At 46.1% G+C, this 12,839-nt stretch overlaps 1 long non-coding RNA gene across 1 annotated transcript; it reads left to right on the plus strand.

Moving 5' to 3' along the window:
- The first annotated feature begins 6,000 nt into the window (after positions 1-6,000).
- LOC306809703 lies at positions 6,001-12,633 on the plus strand. The gene is made up of 2 exons (XR_013776295.1): positions 6,001-6,131; positions 12,089-12,633. It is a non-coding gene; the product is annotated as an uncharacterized lncRNA (long non-coding RNA).
- The last annotated feature ends 206 nt before the right edge of the window (positions 12,634-12,839 follow it).

Consider the following 12,839-nt stretch of genomic DNA (forward strand, 5'->3'; position numbering starts at 1 on the left):
ATTTCCTGTCACCTCCCTGTCTGGTAGGGGCCTCACCCCCGTGGTGAATTTGTGAGTGAGTGGGAAACCTGAGAGAGCGAGGGGGAGAAGGCAAAAGGGAAAAATCCCGTGGTGGGTCCTGAGGAAGGGTCGGTGGGAGCCGCAGAGAGCGAGGATTTTACAAGGGGGTGTGATTTGATTTCCTGCAGGATGCTATCTAGTAGAGTGACATAAATGAAAGATATAAAGGCAATAACTCTTGTTTTTAAGCAACTTTTTTATTACTTGAAAAAGAAAAAAAAACACGTAACCATGAGAACGGTTTTGAAGTTCTGACCATTTGAACAATATTTATATGTATTTTAAAGAAGATGATGAATAGCTGAACTTGAAGTTTGATCGTTTTTTGGGGTTTTTTTTGCTTTTTGCTTTTCTTGTTTTATTTCTGCCTAGAAATAGTCCTGTACCTTCTCAATACTTCAAACTGCTTTTCCACAGCTCTTAAAATCTTCATAGTTTAACAGTCACGTAACCTAAATTTTGCTGACCTGAAAAAAAAAAAAGAAAAAAAAAGCCACAAAAAAAAAAAAGTACCGCAAAGGAATAAATCTAGTTTGTCATGAAAGGTACAAAACTGATGAATTTGTACAAGTTTTTAAAATGTATCTTTCCTTTATGTAACATGTCTATTTAGTGCCTTATTAAAGAAACAGTAACCCTCCCTTCTTAGAGAGGGGGACACAAAATCATCGTTAACATTACGAGTAACCAGCGTCTGGTCTCTTGCTCCTTCGGACCTTGCATTCACTTTTCCAGTCCCTTTTTCCCGGAGCAGCTCCCTGTGCCTGGCCACACCTGCTGCTCCCTTGGCCGCTGCTCTGCTCCGACTGTTCTTAGGGAACTTGAACACGTTTTATGCACATTATCCTACCCGGGGAGGTAGGAATCTGTGGTGGATATTGTAAATGAGATACCAACCAAAAGAGAAAGCGAAATATAATATCTACTGCCCTCTTGAGCCAAAATGCGTGAATAGTGTTGTTGGGGTTGGGTGTTTGTTTTGTGGGTTTTTTTGGTTTGTTTTTTTGGGGAGGGAGGGAGGGGGTTGTTCAGTGATCTGAACTAGTTTTGTTTGCTATTAAAAACAATACGGTTACCTCAGCAGATTTTGGGTGGAATATGCATCACATGTTTAAAAGTGAGCAGTGAGTACAGAGGTGGGGACCAGAGGTTGTTAAGGAACGAGGTTGTCTTGTCACAGGGTGTCACCTGGCCACCAAACCCCGTGGAAAAGTCAGGGAAGTGGGCAGGGGCTGGACAGGCACAGAAGGGTAGTGGGAGAGGGTCTGAAGATGTAGTGCAATTGAACCCAGCTCTCATGCTTGAAAGTCCTCAAAATTTCAACCAATTCTCTTTTTCTCCTATTTTCTTCCTCCCTCCCCAGTCCTCTCCCAGTGTGAGCTTTTGTCTAGTGTCACCCCAAGCTTTGCAGCTGAGTGATCAGTTTGTTGAGTTCCTGGGTCCAGTTTCATTTACCTCTTTCTCTAGTTTGGGGAGCTTAATGAGTGTGAAATGGGGTGGCTCATCAGCACCAAATCTCTGTTGCAAACGATGCCTTTCAGCCCATCCATGCACCAACCCCAAGCTCCCACCTTTCCCTGCTCTGCTGCAGCTCCAGTGGGGAGAGCCCCAGGTCCCAGGCAGTGGGTGCAGCTCCTCAGCAGAGCTCAGCTGTTGTCTTTTGTCTTTCTTCTGTCCATCCCTCTCTTTGCAGTCCTGAGAACTGTGTATTTCAAGTGCAGATACCAGATCTGGGGCCCAGATCGACTCCAAGTTCTGAATGGGTGTTTAGAAATAACGGTCTGTTCTTTTTTTTATTATTATTATTGTTGTTGTTGTTATTGTTATTATTATTATTACTACTATTTAATGTTACTTTTTGCCTCGGGGTCCATTTCTTCCCCATTCCCAGGTCCTGAATTGCCACCAAGGCAGGGAATTTGCTTTGCACACCCTCGCTGATGCCCCATTCCCTCTGGCCTTGGTGCAGCTCAGTGGAGAGCGGTGCTAGAGTGTCCTGCAGCTGCCAGCACAGAGATTCAGGCCCCTTAAAAAGTGATTTATTTTTAAAGAATACAGAAGAATCAAGGCATTGCTAATGCTTAGCAACCTCATGTCCTTAGCCTGCCTTTTTGCTCGGAGTTTTACGTGGCGTTAGCTTTAAAAGGGGTTGTTCATCTTACAGAGTTTCTTGGCTTTCAGTACGGCAAACAGCATCCTAAAAGTGCCCCCAAACCCTATGGAATGGAATGGGAACGTGGCTGTGTTGGTTCTGGTGGGGAGGAGGGATGGGTTTCATTTGGGGCTGACACTGGTCAAACTCGTGTTCCCTTCTCAACCCTTGGGTTACACCAGTTGGAAGATTCAGCTTTACTAATCCAGCGTGTTGTTTCCATGTAACAAAATTCATTCTGTCTTAAGTGGGGTCTAAGGAAATCCAATTGCTTTCTGGAGAATCACCCTTTTGTATGTGTATTGAATTATAAAATTGCACTAACTGCTATATTAAAAAAAAAAATAAAGACATCAAAGCCCAATGTTTTTCCTAAGAATTGGGAAAAGACTAAATCAGGTGTGTAGCATTAACAGTGCTAGGCCAGAACAGAATGAATTTTAATCTCTTCTGTCTCTGTACTGCTCAGAGATTTTCTGTGTACAACACAAAGCTACAAAAAAACAAACAAAAAGAAGTTTTCCAGAAACTGCGCTTCAAAGTTTTGCTGTACTATAGAAGCTCATGAAGGACAACATTAAAGTCCTAATTTGCCTGCCTTATAGACACATTTCATTGTATTAATATTTTCTTAAACTTCCAGTTGCATTGTGTTGGCTTTGGAGTTTGTTATAGGCAGTCCTGTATCCTGAGTTCTGTTCAATTTAAACTTATGTAAACTATTGACAGCACATGCAATGCAGTACTTATCTATATTTTGCTGTTTTAGTATGAATATGTACTCTGATGCCAATTTACAAAAATCTGTTGTAAACGCTTCTTGTGTACCAGTAACCGATAGCGGCGATTATATGTCATTCTAAAAGCTGCAATACTTATACAATAAATTTTACAATACTTTGGAAAATTTGCCTTCACCTTTTGCTTTGTTACCCAAAAAAAAAAAAAAATCAGGGTTTGTCAACACAATGTAATTTCTATTTCCCCATTTTCTTCTGGAATGTTGAAAAATGAATCTGCTCCGTTTTGGATATTTGTGTGGGTTCCCCCATTCCTCGTTCTGAACCACGGCCCCACCTCTGTGTTGCCCCCGTGGAGCTGTAGCTGGTTCCTGGTGCATTTGCATGCTCCATGTGTGTGTGTGTGCATGTACAGCTGGTTCCTTTGGAGCAGAGCAGGTGGCACAGCTCCAATCCCAGCAGAAGCATTCCTGGTTTGCAGCACTCTGTCCAACACTCCTGGTCCTGCCCTCCAGCCGAGAGCGTCACTGATGGTCAGAAGGTCTTAACTTGAATAACGTCAGTCGACAAGAACTGCCTAGATTGACTCAAATCCTAAGCACAGAGAATTTGTGGGACTTTTATTTCCTTTCTGAAACTGTGGTCAAATTGCAGTGATCACATTAAAGCAATTGAAAACTTGACTGTTTGCAGGGGGTTTTCTTTTGTGTACCTGAAGGATGGATGTGCTGTAGATTCACCCTTTATCCCTCTTGGGGCTAAGGGATGTGTGGTCATTAACTCTTGGGTTTTTCTGACAGCTCTGCCCCAGCCCTCAGTCTGCCCAGCCCTTCTCTCTGTTTCAGGTGGCAGCACTGTTAGAGTGGCCCCTGGTTTGACAAGCAGCTTCTCCAGGAGGACACTTGGCTTTGATTTGGGCACAAGGAGCTCCTGTGGGCTCCAGCAGGGTGCTGGGATGCTCTGCCTGTCCAGTTATCTGCAACACAGCCCCAGGCTGATGGTCAGTTCAGTGAATATCTCTGCTAAGGAATGAAAGCAGCTTTATTGCAGCCCAGGGAGGAGAACCCCAAATCCACCCCTCTGGCTGTGATTCTGGGCTGTGCCTCTCACCTCCCAGAGGTGGGTGTTTTGTGGGATTCCTGGTGTCCTGTCTGCATTGCTGCTGGAAAGACAACCCAGGGTGATCCAGTGCTGGAAAGCAGCTGGCCTTGGTTGGAACAGTTTTCCCTGTGGTAGGAAGTCAGATGATTTTAAAGCTGTGCCAATGCTGTGACCCCAGCTCTGGCTCAAGCAGCTCCAAATCCTCTTTCCCATCTCATACCCAAAGAAATGCCAAAACAAAAAATTTCTGAGAGCAGGCAATGCCCCAGAGCCAGGATCACAACTATCCAAGTGGAATACATCCACCTTGCCCCAGGCATGGTGGGGCAGGCAATGGGCAGGGTTTGCTTTGAATCGCTGTTTCAAAATTACATTTTTGGAATCCCAGCTGAAACCAACATCTTCCCACAGAAAAAGAGAACTCAGCTAAAACCACATTTTCCAAAAGGGAATTTTTTTAAATGACAAAAAAAAAAAAAAAAAAGAAGAGAAAGAAATCAAGTTCAACCAGTGCAGTGCGTGGGAATGGGCAGAGGTAGCTGTTACTAAGCTACCTTTCCATGTCTGTTGGGGACATCTGGGGACACTGCAGCACTGCTGATTGACAAAAGATTATTTTTAAATTTTTGGGTTTTGGTAGGATTATTTTTTTTTTTTCAGCTCAATGGAAGAAATGATTTTGTGACTTTTGGAAACCACAGATGGCAAAGCCTTTGATTTCAAACAAATTTCTGTGCTGCAAATGGAACGGGAATTAAGAAATCAGGTTCAGATTTTCCCTGTCCTTTCAAGCCCTTCTTGCAGCTCTTGTGGGCCTCCAGGGTGCACTGGCTCTTGCTTTTTAACCTGCTCAAGCTGTATTTCTCTGGGTTGATTTATTGGAGAGTTTTTCCTCCATGCTGTGCTGGCAGAGCCCTGTCTCACCACGGAGGGAGGGGGAGCCTTGACCAGGGATAGAAACCCTGAGTAAAGTGACTGGAAACAGATTCTCCCTGCAGTGATGGGTTTCACTGAGATTTGTTAAGAAAGCAATGTGTTCTCACAGGGATCCTGCTGTTGACACTCCCAACTGTAATGGGAATTTACTCCAAACACTTGCTGCTATGTCTTTTTTTAAAATAAAAATTTAAAAAAAAAAAAAAAAAAAGTGTAGGAATTCCCACTGTGTAACAGTGTTAGTAGCAAAAGCAAAAGACCAGACAGGAGAGAAGAAATAATTCCTGCCTTGGGCTTCTTGATATGCTCAGGCTGGAAAAGTTCTGCCCAAAGGTCTCTTCATTTGAGGTGTGATGGGGCCAAAAAATGGTTCCCACTCCCCTCTTTCCCCTGATGAGGAGCCCTGCAGACAGCTCTCCCCTCTCCTTGGAACACTGTGCAGGAACACTCAGGGACAGGCAGGGCAGGGACAGACAGACAGGGCAGTGACAGGCAGGCAGGGCAGGGACAGGCAGGAGTGGGCAGGGACAGGCAGGAATGGGCAGGGACAGACAGACAGGGCAGGGACAGGCAGGCAGGGCAGGGACAGACAGACAGGGCAGTGACAGGCAGGAGTGGGCAGGGACAGGCAGGAATGGGCAGGGACAGGCAGGGCAGGGACAGGCAGGAGTGGGCAGGGACAGGCAGGAGTGGGCAGGGACAGGCAGGAGTGGGCAGGGACAGACAGGGCAAGGACAGGCAGGAATGAGCAGGGACAGACAGGAATGGGCAGGGACAGGCAGGAATGGGCAGGGACAGGCAGACAGGGCAGGGACAGGCAGGGCAGGGACAGACAGACAGGGCAGTGACAGGCAGGAGTGGGCAGGGACAGGCAGGAAGGGCAGGGACAGACAGGAAGGGCAGCTGGCCCAGCTGGGAGATGTGGCTCAGGTGAACACGATCTTGCCATGGCCCAGGAGGAAATTAAAGCAGCTCCAGGGAAAGTGGTGGTTTGCTCTGGGAGTTTCTCTGCTCTTCTTCTGGGTCAGAGCTATAGGAGGTTTTGCAGAGTTTTTCCTGACCAGATTTCTGAAACTGCCTGGATGATGTGAAGGGAAGATAAAGCCTCTAAAACCAGAACAGCAGCCATGTTTCTTTTTGAGGTGAGAGTGGGATTTAAGGCATTTTTAAGGATACCCAAAAATGGGTTTCACATACTGCCAGAGCTGTAGGTATACTTTTTCTTCCTCTGTGGCTGGAAGCCCATTGATCATGGCAGCTCCTGAGCCTCCCTGTCTGCCTTCTCCCCTGGGGAACCTGTCCTGCTCCTGGCTGAGCAGGGCTTGCTGCCTGCTGGAGATTATCCCATGCTGCCCAGCAGGTCAGGCTGGTGGCTGCATCACTTCTGAGTTTTCTCCCTGTCTTCTCCCCACAGAGAGCCTGTTGTCAGGTAAGATTGGAAGCTGCATAAATGAAATTTAAAGTTTTGACTGACCAGCCAGATGGCTCTGCCCTAGGCAGAGGTGATACAAAGCCCTCCATGCAGAGAGCTTGGAGTGGGGTTTGCAATGAAGAAATGGGGGAGAGCATTGACTGCAGGATTCATCAATTGTGAGCTCCTGGTGGGTGTTCATTCCCCCCTTGCTCAATCCTGAATCAGTTCAAATGCACACAGTTGCCTTGGGATTGATTGTTATCAGCAGCAATAAATCACAATCACAGCAGCCAGTGGTGAGTTTTGGATGCCAGTCAAAATGCAGCTCCTCAGAGTATTTATCTCTGCAAAGGCAGGGAACCTGGACATTGAACAATTAGATCAGCGTGGCTCTGTGAAGCTGCATTTGATTAAGAGAGTAACTGCAGTACAAAGTTATTGCTTGGTGTTGCTGTGCATTGCTAAGAAGCAGCCTGGCTTTAAAAACAGAGAGACTGGAGCTGGGAGCATCAACCCCTCTGTGCATGGCTCTGCCAGCAGCACCAGGATCCCACCCTGTCCCTCCCCTGTGCCCTTGCTGCTGTTCAGGCATGGAAAGGAGAGGAGAGGTGGCTTTTGCTGCAGTGGAAGTGTGGCACAGATGTCCTGCCTTGTTTCCTCACACCACAGAAGCTACTGGGACACTTGAAGGACCTTTCAGATGGGTGCAGCTGACCCTGAGTCTGTGGGCAGGGCATGGGGCAGTGGCTCTGTGTCCCAGACAGTCCCTGCAGTGTCACACGTGGGAATTCCCAGTTTGCCACTCTGTGTCCCCTTTGTGTTCCCAGCCAGGGATGGGCTTGGCCACAGCTCCTGCTCCAAGGCATTGAATCCACATCTCCAGGAGCAGCCAGCTGCCTTTCTGCAAGAGGTCTTCCCAGATTTCTACTGTTTGGGCTCATTAAGGTGGGAATTAAGCACCCAGAACACTCCAGCTCTAAAACAGTCGTGCAAGTTTGCAGTCCTGCAAGACCAACCCATTTCTGGGTGCTTTGTGGTGTTTTGGGAAGGGTCTGGGGTGATCAGCAGAGCTGGTGTGAGTGTGAGGAGGGAGCTGGGTTAGGCTTTAACTCAGGATCAGTGCACACCAAGGGTTTCCCAGGGAAGATGATGAGCTCTGAGCACAGGTTTGCTCCAGATGATTTATTATTGTGCACACACAGATTTTATTTTTTTTTTTTTTCTTGAGCCTCAAACCCAGGCTCTGCAAGGTTCAGATGAGCAGAACCACATAAAAAAATGTTGAATGACCCTGGTGGGCCCCACTGCCTTCTCATCTCTATTTTTCTCTTGAGAGCTGCTGTTTCTCTGCTCTGCTGAGCAGGTCTGCTGATTTTCTGTGCTGAGGAGGAGAGCCTGAGGTTCTCCAAGAGCCTGGCCCTGGTGCTTTGCCTGCCTGCTCCCAGGGCAGCCCTTCTGTGGGCTTGGAGGAGCCTGAACTAAATATAAGCTGTGGAGGGAAAATAGGGGGAGTTGGAGGAGGTTGAGTGAGAGGATCTGTTTATTTTCCCTCTGATCTCTGAGCCCTGCTATGTTTTATTGCTTTACAAACAGGAGGTCTGGAATGCTTCCTTCCCTCCTGTGCCAGTGCAAGGTCAGCTGGGTGCATAATTCCTGCACTTGAAGGAAAAAATACCAACTCTTTACAGTAATGTTTTATGAGTGGCATGAAACTGGAACTCTATTTACTTTCTCCAGGTCAGGTTTTACTGTAAATACCCAAATAAGCTATTTATAGAAACAATTTCTGTGTATTTGGTCTGTGCCTGGATGCACTTCCACCCTGCTGCTGAGAATTTAGATCTGATGAATAACCTGTGGCAGAGGAGCAACTTTGCACAAACTGCTCTGGAAGGTGATGCAGGCAGGTGGTTTATGTGCAGGGGATCTCAAGGAAGGTGAGGCACCTCCAGGTCTTGTTCCTTACATCTGCAGGAGGATGTGGTGCCCACAGCCTGGCAATGCTTCAAAAGAAACCCATTTTGGGGTGTGTGGTGTTTGAGTAGCTGTGTCAGAACAAAGGGGCAGCACCAAGGAATGTAACTGAGATTCCTCATGCTGTAGAAAAGGCTGGTGTGAGACTAACTCAAAAAAATGTGTTCAAGTTTACTCAGCTCTCCCCATTTGTCAGAACATGCCCAAGTCCTCAGTGAGGTTTCAGCTCAGAACAGAGATCTCAGACTGAGTCACGAGCAAATGAAACTGCTCATGAGTAATTGCAGGAACCAAATGTCAGCTTGGAAAATGGGCTTTGTCTCTTCTCTAAAAGTTCTGGTTTATGGGAAAAGACAGTGGTTTTCCTTTCATGCTCTGGCTTTCAGTTCCCCATGTGGGTAGAAGCTCAGCCAGGAGTGTGCTGTGTGGGAGTTTGGCACCCCAGGACATGCTCATGCTGCTTTCTGTCCTGGTCCTCAGCTTCTGGGCTGGCTTTGGCCTTGGACAAATGGGACAAATCTCATCCAGCACAGGTACATGTGGATTTTAAAGAAGTGCTGCATTATCAGCCTTGCACAGAGAATATCCCCCCCAGAACCCTGGGGCACTGCATCCTGCAGAAACATCCCCACGTGCTCTGCCCCTGGGTCCCAGTGCCCAGCCCTGTCCCCCAGTGCATCCCAAGGTCTCCATGGCAAACCCAGGGGTGACACCTCCACCACTGTGACCCCCAGCCTGCCTTTCCTGGATTTCATAATTTCTGCTCCAGTTCTGGCTGAGGCACAGGGTGACAGCTAGAACTCTAGTGGAATCAAAATTGCATTTTAATTGTAAACATTTGTCCAGAAATTAATGTTTCTGAACTAATGTTTCTCTCTGACCAGTGTGTTCAGAAACAAATGGCTCTCACTAATTGATTTTCCCCTGTATAAGGGAATTGTACATGTAGAAATTCAACCATGCATAATTGAAAATCCCCCTCTTTCAGCAGGTATCCACATAATCACTCAACTGATGTGTTTGCTTATCCTCTGGCTGATATCACCTAGGGGGTCACATGGCTGGCTGGAGGGGGCTAATTTCTCCAATTTTTGTTCCTTGTGCTGGATTAAATATTGAAAATCACTATCTAATAAATCTGTTTATAATCCCAAATATATACCTATGTTTGGGATTATGTTATTGATGGAATGTTGTTGATGGCTTCCTCCTTTGGAAAGGTATTTTATACCTTTACACCTCTGAGATCAGTAATGCCATTTGTCCAATATAGGAAACAGTTTTGAGCAACTCCCAGGAGCCTTTCAGCAGCTGATGGATGATTTCTCTGCAGGGAAGGCTGGAAGGACTTGGCTCTGCTGTGCCAAAACCAACTGTCCCAAACCCCAGGACCCTCCCAGAGAGCAGGAGGGGTGGGAGCAGAGGAGAGAAATAAGTGTAAAATCAGTTGTGAAAGGGAAAGGCTGTGACTCACTGTTCCTGGTAAGAGGCAGATGAGATCTTGCCCTGCTGCAAACTGGGTCTTGAGGGTGACAACAGATTTCAGTCATCCTAGGAGGGTGAGGAGCAGGTCCTGCATACAGCTGGTGTGTTTTGGGGGAGCTGTGGGGTCAGTGTTAATCAATTTTGCCTCTCTCAGTAGCACCACCATGGGTCCCAGCATGGTGCAGTGCTTCACAGGAGTTTCCCTGAGCTGCTTTGACCTCTCTTACCATCAGCCTCAACAGGCAAAACTCATCAAGGTTTGTTCAAAAGTCATTTTGCATTGCAGCTTCTGTTGGGGAGCAGATAATCAGGTTTCATTTATATATTTGTTTGTTAATAAAGCTGTATAGCAAAGGATTTAATCATTTCAGTGATACTGAATGTAATGTGCTTGCAATAATTAATGCCACTACTAATGGAGGATTGGAATTTTGCCTTAATTATATCATTAAGACACATTTCATGCATTTAATTGTTTCTGTAAAATGATAACCAAGCTCTCCTGCCTCATATTTCCCATTTCCAGATTCAATTACTTCCCATGCAAGGGCAACCTGCTAGTAATGGCCTTTCACAGTTTTTGCTTTCCAGAGGAAATCAAGTGGGTTTTGGTTAGATATGCCAATACTTTTCAGGTTAGCAAAGCTTTTTTTACATGTTGTTTGTCAATGTTAGTGATGAACAGATGCACTGAACTCTCCCTTCCTCCTTGCTGGCCTGGATTTAATGCAAAATAGGGGTGGGGAGGAAGGGGAAAACTTGTAAAGACAGAACAAGAAGGTTAAAAATCAGCCACAGGCTTTATCAGATGCATTGCTGCACCTGTGGGAGGTTGAGTTTGGGTAAAACACACCATGTCTGATCCAAAATCAGGAGTGCTGGGATCAGCAGCTGCATCCTCAGAGGGGATGATGCTGTGATCATTCCATGGGACACCAGAGCCAGGAGGCTCAGGGCTCCCTCTGCAGAGCTTCCTGCTTGTCCTTTGGAGTCTGTAGGGCCAGAATCAGCCACCCACAGCAAGCCCAGGCTGCTGGAGAGCACCTGGGGGCTGTGAGAATCTGTCAGGTCACTGTGCTCCCAGCCAGGACCCAGGGCCCTTGGCAGGGGTGGCACTCGTGGATTTGTTTGGGATGGGTAAATGAAGTTTTCACAGGACAGGGATTTTTAGTTATGTCTGCAGCTCCCAGCAGCTCAGAAGGATGGGAATGGTGTGTTTCTCTTGGTTTTTGCCTTCTCTGACTGCAGCTCTTTCCCAGATCTGTAATCATTGCTGCTTAAGTACATAAAGGCAAAATTCAGGGTGAGGGTGGTAGAAAATGGAATCTCTTCTGCAATACAGAAAATATTAATTTGCCTTGAGGGTCATCACTGCTGGATTTTGGGCCATCTGAGATATGCCAAAGCCTCCCCAAACATCATCCAGGTGGCTACTGCTGTTTGCAAGCCAGCAACCCAGAGATGGAAAAACAAAAAGCAGGTAAAGCAAGTGGAGGAATGCAGTGGATTGTGCAGAAAACAGAGTGGGAACTCCCATGCCAGGCAGCAGACACAGCACCTGGGCAGTTTCTGAAAACCTTTCCAAGTTGTTCCTGCAGTACTGACTGTGGGAACATTTGGGAGCAGGTTTTTGTTCTCAGACTGGATGAGTCCTTGACCTCAGTTAGTCCAGATGATTTCTGGAGCCCTGTGGGATGGAGTCAAGTGTGTTTTCCTTCTCTGCTTTCTTCCCATCCTTTCTGGCTTGGTGTTGGAAAGAGCTGAAGCTTGGCCAAGGCTCAAGGCTGTGTTTTGCCCTGGGGGATCTGCAGAAGCCCTGTGAGCTGGGCAGACACAGGAATCCACCATGGGAATGTCCTGAATGTGCTGCACACCTGCTTTGCCACTGGCCTGCTGGAAACCCTCAGCAAGAAGCTTCACCTGTGTCTCACTTGCCTTAAAAGTGATGAGGGACACTCAGGAACCACATCCTGGTTGCATGAAGCCCACTGGGGAAAATAACTGAGACACCAGATACAAAAAAACCTAAATAAGAGAATCACTGGTTTCCACTGTACACAGCAGTGCAATGCCACCTCACATCTTTCTACAAGGAAACTGAATTTCCAGTTTGAGTTTTCTAGTAGATTCTGTGTCTGGAGTGTTTTATCAATAAATACCTCCCCCCTCCTCAGCTCCCATTTTATTGTGATTGTAGTAATACATTTATGTTGTGTTTCATTTCAGGTTGTCCAACAAATTTTGGAACAAAACTGAGCACCGTTAATTGTCATTCTCGGAATAAACCAACAACATAATTTATCAATGTGGCAATAACATTAATGTTTGTATTTCCCAGTCTTGAAATACTTGGATTGGAGATGACATCATTATAATTGGAAATTATGGTAATTATCTGTCTGCAAGCATGTTTTGTTGCCACGCTCAATATCTTCTTTGAAACCAGTCATGAACAGAAGTCACCATAAGCAGCAATAAACTAAAAAGTCATTTTCCTAGAGATTGGTGCATTGCATCTGTTGTGTGGGAAACAACTCTGGTTTTTCTTTTGTTTGGGATTCCAAAATGGTCTGTGGATGGAGAATTTCAAATCAATACCATCAGGAAAACTCAACTCCTTCTATTTAGCTGAATTTCAAATGTTATATGATAACATGAGTGTTTTTAATATATGGATATATATGTGTGTACACCTTGAGATCATTCACATGGAAACAAGACACCTGCTGTATCAAGATGAGAAGGAAACATCAACATAATTTCTCATGCTTTCCCAGTGAAAATTGGCAAATATAGGTTGTCAAATTGTGGGCAATAGATTGAGTTGGGTATGAGCTGAGCTCTGTCTGAGCCCGAGGGCAGCATTTCCTCCTGGGCACTGCTCCCACCTGCTCCAGGACCATGGGCAGGGCTCAGGATGGATTTTCTGGAGCAGGCTGAAACTTGAATACTAAATATATTTATATATATTTTTATA

This window comes from Erithacus rubecula, assembly GCF_903797595.1.
Source record: "Erithacus rubecula genome assembly, chromosome: 18".
Taxonomy (NCBI): Eukaryota; Metazoa; Chordata; class Aves; order Passeriformes; family Muscicapidae; genus Erithacus; species Erithacus rubecula.